We start from the raw sequence: 12633 nt of genomic DNA on the forward strand, positions 1-12633 counted from the left end.
TCTGAGGCACAGTTGCCGTGCGGCCTGTGTTAACAGCCACAAATCACAGGCTTTCTGGTAGCTGCATAGTGAGGAATCTGCAGTGAACAGATTTAGGAGCCAGGATATAATTGGTGTTGAATAGGAAGCAGGCGAGGGGAGTTGTTGATCTCTGCACTGAGACTGAATTCTTCGGCGGGGTTGATGGATTTCAGGGTTGTGCTGGTCAGTGGAGAAAATGTCATAATCTCAGCTACTGGAGAGAGGGAGTCTCACTCCAGAGACACCACACACCCGAGGCAGCAGATGGAGCTTCTTATCAACGCCAGACGCTGACGCTAAGCAGACACTGGAAATCCAGAGCAACACACACAAAATGCTGGAGGAACTCAGCAGGTCAGGCAGCATCCATGGAAATGAGTAAATTGTTGATGATTCGGGCCAAGACCCTTCTTCAGGATGAAGACTGATGTGGGGTCTCGCATCGTGTCGACTGTTTATTCCTTTCCATAGATGCTGTCTGACCTGCTGAGTTCCTGCAGCATTCTCTGTGTATTGGGGAATGGGAAGGGGGAAGATGCCAGAATAAGAGGGGAAACCAGAAGGTGAAAGTGAGACCTGATGGATGCGGGAAGGGGGATAAAGTAAGAACATAGAACAGTACGGCACAGTACAGGCCCTTCGGCCCACAATGTTGTGCCGACCCTCAAACCCTGCCTCCCATATAACCCCCCACCTTAAGAAGTTTTAAGAAGCTGGACCACGATAGGTGGAAAAGGTAAAGGGCTGAAGAAGATGGAATCTGATAGGAGAGGAGAGTGGACCATGGCAGAGAGCGAAGAAGGAGGGGAGCCAGGGAAGGTGATAGGCAGGTGAGGAGAAGGAGGAGGCAGAGTGGGCAGATGAAAAAGAGGGTAGGGGAAAGGGGGAGAATTTCCAGGAGCTGGAGCCTCTGCTGAGGCTGGGCAATTCAGGGCTTGTTAGAGGAAATTAGGGTGCCTGTGTCAGTCTAGTTGGTGTGTTCCAGGGGATTTCGGCTCCCAAGATGCGCACAACAGGCAGCTGGATCAGTAGTCCAGCTGTGTGCAGAATGTGGGGCTTGGTTAATCACACTCAGGGCAGACCACATAGGCAGGACTTTATTTTCACATACAAATCCTCCCCAATCTAACTCCTCCAGTGTCCTTGAGAACTGTGAAGGTGTTCCAGGGCCATTGGACACCGCATTCCTGACAGGGATGGGAACATTTTAACTTAGTGTGTGTGAGTGATCGTGTTAATCACGATTATTGGCTAAACTGTTTGTTGTAGTATTTGCCATGTACCGTTCAGCTACGTCTTCTAATATACAGTAACAAATTTCACAATTCAAAGTGGATCAGATTTATTATTTTCTTTTCAAGGGAAGTTCTTTTATCCAGCTAAGTATTGTCTGGAAAACAGCTTCAATCTTATGTCTCAAACAAAGCACTTTTATACTTTTTACAAAGTAGAGTAACTAGCTTGCGCCATTCCATAACATTACTCTGACATTTTCATCCTTATCTGTTTCTGACATTTGTCCTTTAGAAGCTCTGTCCTGTTTTCCTTTGTTGTCAAAACATCTCCCCCAGCAATAAAACCGATCTCCTGTCATTAAAAAAAAAAGAACACACAGCTTCCTGTCAAAAAAACACAGGCGTGTAAGCCTCTCATCCAAATCAGCAAAGCACCTTGCGATTTCATAGGATCCATTTTGTCACATTGCATTTTACAAAAGTTACATATATATTTCCACATATTGTAGGATGTGTTTAGTAATGGACAGGGCAGCAATGGTAACGATATAATGTCCTTTTGCGCAAAATCTGATCAGGGCAACACTTGCAGAAAAGGTTCATACAATTTTTAATACTTCCTCAGGAGAACTCCATTTGCTCAGCATGTCCTTTCCAGCTCACTGAGCAGTCCCACCGACCTGTTCCCCACTTTTTGTGATGTTACCATTCATTTTGAGAGGACTAGAATATAAGAGCAAGGATGTAATGTTGAGGCTTTATAAAGCACTGGTGGGGCCTCACTTGGAGTACTAAGAGCAGTTTCGGACCCCTTATCTAAGAAAGGATGTGGTGACAACGGAGAAGATTCAAAAGAGCTTCCTGAGAATGAAGGGGTTAACTTATGTGGGGCATCTGGCAACATTGGGCCTGTACTCACCGGAGTTCAGATGAAACGTGCAGGTCTCATTGAAACCTACCAAACGTTATAAGGTGGATGTGGAGAGGATGTTTCCTGTGGTGGGGTTATTCACAACTGGAGGGCACAGCCTCAAAAATTGTTAGGGTGACCTTTTAGAATAGAAGCAAGGAGGAATTTTTTTAGCCAAAGGGTGGTGAATCTGTGGAATGCTCTGCCACAGTGGACAGTGGAGCCCAAGTCCGTGGGTATATTTAAAACGGACGTTGATAGATCCCTGACTGGTCGGGGCATGGAGGGATATGGTGAGAGGGCAGGTGTATGGGGGTGAATGGGATCTGGGATCAGCCATGATGAAATGGCGGAGCGGACTCGATGGGCCAAATGGCCTAATTCTTCTCCTATTCCTTTATGGTTTCCTGGATTGAAAGGCTTGTCTTGTGAGGAGTGTTTGATGACACTGGGGCTGTACTCAGTGGAATTCAGAAGATGGAGGGGTGACTGCATTGAGACCTATAAAATGTTGAAAAGTCTCAATAGGGTGGATGTGGAGAGGATGTTTCCTGTGGTGGGAAAGTCGAAGACCAGAGGACACAGCCTTTTCATCATGGCCTCCACAGCTGCCTTTGTCAACAAATTCCACAGATTCACCGCTCTCTGGTTAAAGAAATTCCTCCACATCTCCATTCTAATTGGACATCCTTCTATTCTGAGGCTGCATCCTCCAGTCCCACCATAGGATCTATCCTCTCCTCTCCATCCACTCTGCCAACGTCCAATAATTTTCAACAAAATCCTCCCTCATTCTTCTGGGTTCCAGTGAGTACAGGCCAAGACTCACCAATACTAACCCCTCAGTCACATAAACTGCAGATCATGGACTCAGAGCCGGGTCAGGCTGTGGAGATCCACGTGACAGAGCATCCAACTCGCCGACTGTGCAACGGTGTGATGGTGCATGCAGTGGATAGGCAGGTAGAGTTGGGCTGAGTGGTCTCTCATGGCTTGTTGTTCGATAACCATAAATGCAGAGCTGCACAAAGGGATCTTTTTAGAGAAACTTTTTTTTTTGGAACGAACTGATGCTGTGATACAGCCTTAGACTCAGGAAGGGAGTTAATTTCATTAAAATAATCATAAGCTTTAATCCTTTGCCAACTGCAAATATTTCATTAAAATTACAGATCTAAATTGCAGTCATTCACCTTGTATTATTACTGATGCAATCAGTAACTCTTTCCATAATAATAAGGGAACATGAGGCCATTCAGCCCATCTTCCTCCGCCTCTCACCATGACTGACCTTCCTTGCCCTATCATCATAACTGCTAATGCCCCTAAAACGCCTCTGAGCTGGTTGCCACCTTGTGGAGGCATCGCTCCTTGAAGATGTCTTGGAGGCTAAGTGCCCATGATGGAGCTGACTAAGTTTACAATGCTCTGCAGCTTGTTTCGATCCAGTGCAGTTGCTCCCTGCCCCCTATACCAGACATGATGCAGCCCAGTTAAAATGCCCTTCACGGTACACAAGTAGAAATTTCCTTGCATCCAGCCTGTAGGGTCCTTTTGGAAATTTCCAATAGATCTCTCGTTGTGCTAAACTTCGGAGAAGACTGGCCTCTGTTGTTCTTAGGACTCCTTCGTTCCTCAGACCAATGCGTTTCACAACCAAACATCAGAAAACTAGTAAACTGCGAGGGAATCTGCCTGGGGTTGTTTTGAGTTTGTATGTGAATACATGTCTTTTCATGTGTCATTGCTAATGAAGAACTTAATACCAACTTTCAAGATTATTTAATGTCATTCCCAGTACACACAGTGTGAAGAAGAAAGGAATAATTGTTACTCTGGATCCAGTATAATAAGTAAAAAAAAATACAATAAATACAAATGCATAAGATAGGTTCAAAGATTTATTATCTTTGTGCATTTCTTATCAAAGTCAGTACGCAGTGTACAACCCTGAGATTCATCTTCCCACAGACAGCCACCAAACAAAGAAACGCCCTGGAACCCGTTCAAGGAAAAGCATTAACGACCCCTTATGCGCAAAAAACAAATCACGCAAATGGCAGCTAAACAGAACGAGCAAAAATACAAAAAATAAAGCCCACGATCAAAGGAGTCCATATTCAGCCCAGCTCAGTGTTGGTTATCTGCAGGCAGCCCCCATTCAAAGTCGCCCAAAATACCGAAAGGAAAATGGAGCGACCGGGAACTACAGTCTAATCCACAGACCGCAGACCCTCAACTTTGATACCGTCCTCTCACAGCATCGAGGGAGAGAGAGTGACCATTCGAACACAGGGACCTTTCTTCAGCAGCATCGAGGGAGAGAGAGTGACCATTCGAACACAGGGACCTTCCCTCAGCATCGAGGGAGAGAGAGTGACCATTCGAACACAGGGACCTTCCCTCAGCAGCATCGAGGGAGAGAGAGTGACCATTCGAACACAGGGACCTTCCCTCAGGAGCATCGAGGGAGAGAGAGAGACCATTCGAACACAGGGACCTTCCCTCAGGAGCATCGAGGGAGAGAGAGTGACCATTCGAACACAGGGACCTTCCCTCAGCAGCATCGAGGGAGAGAGAGTGACCATTCGAACACAGGGACCTTCCCTCAGGAGCATCGAGGGAGAGAGAGTGACCATTCGAACACAGGGACCTTCCCTCAGCATCGAGGGAGAGAGAGTGACCATTCGAACACAGGGACCTTCCCTCAGCATCGAGGGAGAGAGAGTGACCATTCGAACACAGGGACCTTCCCTCAGCATCGAGGGAGAGAGAGTGACCATTCGAACACAGGGACCTTCCCTCAGCATCGAGGGAGAGAGAGTGACCATTCGAACACAGGGACCTTCCCTCAGCAGCAGAGGGAGAGAGAGTGACCATTCGAACACAGGGACCTTCCCTCAGGAGCATCGAGGGAGAGAGAGTGACCATTCGAACACAGGGACCTTCCCTCAGCATCGAGGGAGAGAGAGTGACCATTCGAACACAGGGACCTTCCCTCAGCATCGAGGGAGAGAGAGTGACCATTCGAACACAGGGACCTTCCCTCAGCATCGAGGGAGAGAGAGTGACCATTCAAACACAGGGACCTTCCCTCAGCAGCAGAGGGAGAGAGAGTGACCATTCGAACACAGGGACCTTCCCTCAGGAGCATCGAGGGAGAGAGAGAGACCATTCGAACACAGGGACCTTCCCTCAGGAGCATTGAGGGAGAGAGAGAGACCATTCGAACACAGGGACTTTCCCTCAGGAGCATTGAGGGAGAGAGAGAGAGACCATTCGAACACAGGGACCTTCCCTCCGCAGCAGAGGGAGAGAGAGTGACCATTCGAACACAGGGACCTTCCCTCAGCAGCAGAGGGAGAGAGACTGTCACACTCAGTCTCCTTCCTCCGGCAGCAGCCAATGAGAGGCTGGAAGATGGTGGTGAATATTCACTCGTCTCGATGTTCACAATCGCTGGGCTTCTTGGTCTTGAGGCCGTTCACCTCCTGGAGCCTTCAAGGAGAAAACACCATACCAGATCACTCAATTGTCTCGAAAACGTACTATCAAACTGTGGATCACAGGCTCCAACAATACAGGACCACGTTGGAAAGAAACAGCAGATGGTACAGAAGTGAAAGAAACCATTTTGTGGAGAATGACGCCCATGGGAGTGTTGTTCTGTGGCCCCATCCTCTTCCGGAGTCTATATACATCGATTGTACGTCCATAAAGTGACACTGGGCACAGGAGTGTCTGTACATAAGGTGATTCTGGCAGGAAATGATGGAGTTGTGGTGGTTGGGTGTGTGGAGGGGTGGGTTAGTGGTGGAGCTGTTGATCAGTCTTACTGCTTGGGGAAATGAACTGTTTTCCAGTCTGGTGCTGGATGTTATGTAGCCTCCTCCCTGATGGGAGTGGGACAACCTGTCCATGAGCAGGGTGGGTGGGGTCCTTCGTGATGTTAACTGGTCCTTTCCTGGCACCTTTCTGTATAAATGTCCTTGATGGTGGGTAGGCTGGTGCTGGTGAGGCATTGGACAGTTTTGACTACCCGTTGTAGAGGCTTTCTGTCCACCGCAGAGTGGTTACCATGGCAGCTTCTCTACTGCACGGTGAGTATAGACCAGCAAGGGGATTGAAAATCTACCTGGAGCAGAGGAGTCGTGGCCAGAGCACAGTCACACAAACCCTTCGAGTTCACTAGTGACACTCCGGGCTGACGCTGGATGCCGAGAGAGCAAAGGAGTGTCATCCTGAATCTCACCACCCTGCTCTGGAGGAACTCAGAATCTGTGGGGAAGAGTGAACGGTCGACGTTTCAGGCCGAGAGTCTGGAAAGGAAGATGGTGGAGGAGAGGAAGAGTATGTCATCGGTGAAACCGGGAGGGGCAGGGGTGAAGTGAAGAGTTGATTGCTGTAAGAGGTACAGGGCTGGAGAAGGGGGAATCCAATAGGAGAGGGTAGAAGACAGGGACGGGGGTGGAGCCCAGAGGGAGGTGATTGGCAGGTAAGAAGATAAGATGAGAGTGGGAAACGAGTGGGGAACGGTGAAGGGGAGGAGGGAGCTTTCTGGAAGTTCAAGAAATCGATGTTCATGCCATCAGGTTGGAGGCTACCCAGAGGGAATATGAGAGGTTGCTCCTCCAACCTGAGTGTGGCCTCACCATGACAGTAGCGGACACCGCGGACTGACATGTCGGGAGGGGAATGTGACCTAGATCGAAATGGCTGGCTCCCGGGAGATCCCGGGTATCAAAAGCGAGGCCTGCCCACCCTCAGATGGTCATTTTCACCTCAGTGCTGCTCTTCGGGGAAAAGTTAGCCGAGCCTTTCTTCCTGCTGGGTGGCAGAGTGCGGTGGTTATGTCCAACACACGGCACTGCAGTCCAGCCATGGCTGAGAACAGTGCAGCAGCCAAGAAGACTTGTCATCTGTGAGGTAGGAGCCTGGGGTCTGCACCCATCTCCCCCTCCCCTTGGGAGACGGCCGGGTTCCTTGCCGATCTCTACAACCGGAGACTGAAACATCAAGACAGCAGGCGCTAGAGCCTGTCACTCCTCGGAGTAGTAAGGCTGAAACATCGGAACAGTGAGTTGCGCGTCTCCCGCTCCCGTTGCTACAGGAGTGACCTCTCTCTCTCTCTCCCGCAATGGAGAGCGAGAATCTGTCTGAGATACCGAACTGCTGAGGTTGGGTGGGACTGCAACCAGAGGTCATGGGTTAAGGGTGAAAGGTTCAAGGGGAACACGAGGGAAACCGCCTTCACTCGGAGGTGGTGAGAGTGTTGATGTTTGGATGGTAGGGGTATGGAGGGCTGTGGTCCCGGTGCAGGTCGATGGGAGTGGACAGTTTAAATGGTTCAGCATGGACCAGATGGGCCAAAGGGCCTGTTTGCTGTACTTCTCTATGACACTAACTGATTAACAAATTATGTATTTAAATGAAATTCAGAACAATTTAGCACACCATCAACACTTGTACAGCACCTTTTTGTGATTGAGGTATTGATCACATGCACTGATATACAGTTAAAATCTTTGGTTCCGTGCCATCCAGACACATCAGTGTATAAATATGTACGGCGAGGAAGATACCAGAAAGCAGAGAGCAACGTTACAGTTACGGGGAAAGTAACTTAGCTGAGCGGGGAGAAACCCCACCCGCTCCAGACAGGGGGACGGTAACCAGTCCCTGTTCACCCTCCTGTCTGCCGGATTGGAATGTGTTTTCACCAGAACACAGGGCTTTGAAGATGTGGGCAGGAGCCCGGGGCTGCCTTGAACTTGGAGCGAACAATTACAGAGTGCCTTTGTTAAGTGCTTCCTGTCACAAGATAAACACCGGACAAACCTTCGGAAAATCAATGAGGCGGTTCTGATCTATGTTTGTGTCGCCGCAGCTCCACTGCCTGTAACCCTCTCATTCATCGTTCGGTGTTCAGAAGCGACGTCTCCCCATGTCCCTCTTGTGCAGCGTACTCCTCCCAGACGTCAGCTGACGCCCAGTGTCTCGAACTTTGATCACAAAACGCAGCAACCCTATCTCTACCATCTGAATGGCAGAGTCGGTGTTGGAGCTTGCCCTAAGAGATTGAGGTTGTGTACCTTGAGAGAACAAGGCTTCAAGGCATCTGTGGCTGAGGGAGAAGGTGGTTACTGGGTCAATGGGAGCTGAGGTGACGGGGTGTGTGTGTGTGTGTTTGTCACCCCCCCTGACCCTGAACTCCCCCCCCCCCCCCCGCCCGCTTTCTGAGCAGACATTTCTCCTCACACTTTGTTCAAAGGGAGCTCTCCTGAATTTGGCTTAGCTGGTGCAGCCTGAAGAGAGAGAGATAGAACATAGAATAGTACAGCACATTACAGGCCCTTTGGCCCACAATGTTGTGCTGACCCTTAAACCCTGCCTCCCATATAACCCCCCACCTTCAATTCCTCCATATACCTGTCTAGTAGTCTCTTAAACTTCACTAGAGTATCTGCCTCCACCGCTGACTCAGGCAGTTCATTCCACACACCAACCACTCTCTGAGTGAAAAGCCTTCCTCTAATATCCCCCTTGAACTTCCCTCCCCTTACCTTAAAGCCATGTCCTCTTGCACTGAGCAGTGATGCCCTGGGGAAGAGGAGCTGGCTGTCCACTCTATCTATTCCTCTTAATATCTTGTACACCTCTATCATGTCTCCTCTCATCCTGCCTCTCTCCAAAGAGTAAAGCCCTAGCTCCCTTAATCTCTGATCATAATCCATACTCTCTAAACCAGGCAGCGTCCTGGTAAATCTCCTCTGTACCCTTTCCAATGCTTCCACATCCTTCCTATAGTGAGGCGACCAGAACTGGACACAGTACTCCAAGTGTGGCCTAACCAGAGTTTTATGGAGCTGCATCATTACATCGCATCTCTTAAACTCTATCCCTCGACTTATGAAAGCCAACACTCCATTATCTTTCTTAACTACCCTATCTACCTGTGAGGCAACTTTCAGGGATCTGTGGACATGTACCCCCAGATCCCTCTGCTCCTCCACACTACCAAGTATCCTGCCATTTACTTTATACTCTGCCTTGGAGTTTGCCCTTCCAAAGTGTACCACCTCACACTTCTCCGGATTGAACTCCATCTGCCACTTCTCAGCCCACTTCTGCATCCTATCAATGTCTCTCTGCAATCTTCGACAATCCTCTACACCGTCTACAACACCACCAACCTTTGTGTCATCTGCAAACTTGCCAACCCACCCTTCTATGATTGCTTCATCGGTTTCATTTTGTAATCCTGCTTCGAGCTCTCAGATCTTAGAAGGCTATAAGATACAGGAGCAGAATTAGGCCATTTGGCCCATTGAATCTGCTCTGGCATTTCATCATGCCTGATACATTTCCCTCTCAGCTCAATCTCCTTCCTTCCTTCTCCCCGTATCCCTTCATTTCCTGACCAAACATGAATTTATGAACCTCTGCCATAAATATAAATAAAGATTTGTCCTCCCTCCACAGCTGCCTGTGAACTCTGCAGATTCTCCACTCTCTGGCTAAAGAAATTCTTCCTCATTTCTGTTCTAAAAGGTCACCCCTCTATTTTAAGGATGTGTTCTCTGGTGTTAGACTCCCCCACCGTAGAATGTATCTTCTCCACATCCACTCTATCAAGGCCTTTCAACACTCGATAGGTTTCGATGAGGTCACCCCTCATTTTCTGAATTCTAGTGAATACAGGCCCAGAGCCATCAAAGGCTCTTCATATGACAAGCTGATCAATCCGGGAGTCATTTTCATGAGCATCCTTGAACCCTCTCCAAATGTCAGCACATCCTTTCTAAGATAAGGGGGGGAGAGGGAGGATCCAGTACTCCAGGTGAGGCCTCACCACTGCTTCATAAAGTCTCAACATTACATCCTTGCTTTTATAGTCTTGTCCTCTCAAAATGGCTGCAAACATTCCATTTGCCCGCCTCACCACAAACTCAACCTGCAAATTTCATTCATTTTTCAATCTTTTTTATTGATTTCCAAATAAAGAATATACAAATACAAATTGAAAGAGGAGTTTAACAAGTAGATAATATAAAAGACATATAAACAGCAATATTAAAGACAAAAAGCATATAATATCAAACTCAAATAGGTAATAAATTATGCTGTTATATATACAATGGTCAGAGAGAAATTACAACTTCTCATAGCAATCGTAAAGAAAAAGATTGGAAATTTTATTGATAGAGAAAGAAAAGCCCCACTAACTAAACTAAAACAAAAAAGAGAGAAAGAAAGAAAAAGGAAAAGAAAGATTGGGCAGTCCAAATGAGGATAGACTTAAAAAAGAACGAGAGAGAAAAAAAACACATCCTTCCAGTCATCTCCGAACCTTCGTGGACAAGGATATTCTCCAAAGAGAATAAAGAAAAATAAATAAATAAAGATAAATTAAATCATGTGAAAATATTGAATAAAGGGTCACCAGACTTGTTCAAAATCAAAAGATGAATCAATTCTAATTTTCTCCAAACTTAAACATGACATGATGGAGGACAGCCAATAGAAAACAGTGGGCGAGTTAGATTCTTTCCAGTGTAGCAAAATAGCTCTCCTAGCCAGTAAAGTTGAAAAAGCTATCACATGTTGGGCAGAGGCAGACACTTTGCTTGCTTCCTCTGGGAAAACCCCAAAAATTGCTGTAAGCGGATTAGGTTGAACATCCATATCTATAACTTTAGATAATATTCCAAACACATCCCTCCAAAAATTGTTTAAATTTACACATGACCAAAAAATATGGGTTAGAGTAGCCACTTCTGCGTTACATCTGTCACAAATAGGGCTTATATTAGGAAAAATATGCGCCAATTCATCTTTGGACATATGGGCCCTGTGTAATATCTTAAACTGAATTAAGATATGGCATGTGCAGACAGGTGAATTATTGACTAAATAATAAATTTTACTCCATTGGTTATCTGAGAGTGAATGTTGAAGTTCCACTTCCCAGGAGCATTGAACCCTATCATTAGGCGACATGCGAGCATTCATTAACTGTTTATAAATGATAGCTATTAATCATTTTTGAAAAGGTTTAAACTGAAAAATAACATAAGCCAAATTTGAAGAGCAGATCAAGGGGTAATTTGGTAAAAAATCACGTAAGAAATTCCTAACCTGTAAATACCTGAAAAAATGTGTATTGGAAATATCATATTTATCCATTAACTGTGAAAAAGACATTAAACAGTCTTGTAAAAATAAATCTAAAAAACTTCTTATTCCCTTAATTTTCCATGTTAGAAAAGCCTCATTCAAAGTTGATGGTTTAAAAAAGAAATTAGAATAAATATTACTAGAAAGTAAAAAAAATCATTTAATTCAAAAAATCTACAAAATTGAAACCAAATTTTTAAAGTATGTTTAACAATAGGGTTAAGAGCTTGTTTACCTATTCTGGAGAATGAAAAGGGAAGAGGGGCTCCTAATAAAGAAGCGAATGAAAACCCCACTACTGAATTTTCCTCCAGCTGTAACCATGAAGGGTGATCTTGATCGTCTAGATCATAAATCCAAAAAATAATATGGTGAATATTAATTGCCCAATAATAAAATCTAAATTTTGGTAAAGCCAGTCCTCCATCTTTTTTTGATTTTTGCAATAAAAGTTTATTCACTCTGGAGCTTTTATTATTCCAATCATAAGACAAAATCAGAGAGTCTATTTTATCAAAAAATGTTTTTGGAACAAAAGAGGGAACTGCTTGAGATATATATAAAAATTTTGGTAGAATAACCATTTTTATAGCATTTATTCAACCTATCAATGACATCGACAGAGGTGACCATTTGGAAAGCACCTGTTGAGTATATTCAACTAAAGGGAAGAAATTATACCTATATAGGTCTTTAAAATTTTTTGAAATTTTGATACCGTAAGTAAAATGGTTTTTGGCAATACTAAAAGGTATTTGACCATAATAATCAAAATAATTATTAATAGGAAATAATTCACTTTTATGTTAATTAAGTTTATATCCAGAAAAAGTACCAAATTTCATAAATATAGATAACATAGAAGAAATAGATTTCTTAGGATTGTAATGTAGAAACTAAATTATTAGTTTAGAAATGTAAACTAATAAATCATCCGCGTATAACAAAACTTTATGTAATTTATCCCCTCTCTTAATACCCTGCACAGAATTAGAATCCCTAAGAGCAATAGCAAGTGGTTCTTAAGCCAAATTAAATAATAAAGGGCTAAGGGGACAGCCCTGACAGGCACCTCTATATAATCTAAAGTAAGGAGACTTTTGGTTATTAGTGAGAACCGCAGCTACCGGGGCATGATAAATCAATTTAATCCAGGAGATAAATCCTGGACCAAAATTGAACCTCTTCAAAACCTGAAATAGATAAGGCCACTCCACCCTATCAAAGGCTTTCTCTGCATCCAGAGATACAATACATTCAGATTCTTTGGTTGAGGGGGATTAAATGATA

General features: G+C 45.3%; 1 protein-coding gene and 1 long non-coding RNA gene across 2 annotated transcripts in view; one reads left to right on the forward strand and one right to left on the reverse strand.

The window, feature by feature from the left end:
- LOC132402238 (EH domain-containing protein 2-like) overlaps positions 1-12633 on the forward strand; it is a 66812-nt gene that overhangs the window by 16734 nt on the left and 37445 nt on the right. The gene's annotated exons all lie outside the window — the stretch shown is intronic.
- LOC132402240 (uncharacterized) lies at positions 4054-8330 on the reverse strand. The gene is made up of 2 exons (XR_009514854.1): positions 8005-8330; positions 4054-5664 (listed from the first exon to the last, which is right to left on the reverse strand). It is a non-coding gene; the product is annotated as an uncharacterized LOC132402240 (long non-coding RNA).

This window comes from Hypanus sabinus, chromosome 11 (assembly GCF_030144855.1).
Source record: "Hypanus sabinus isolate sHypSab1 chromosome 11, sHypSab1.hap1, whole genome shotgun sequence".
In the NCBI taxonomy this organism is placed as follows: Eukaryota; Metazoa; Chordata; class Chondrichthyes; order Myliobatiformes; family Dasyatidae; genus Hypanus; species Hypanus sabinus.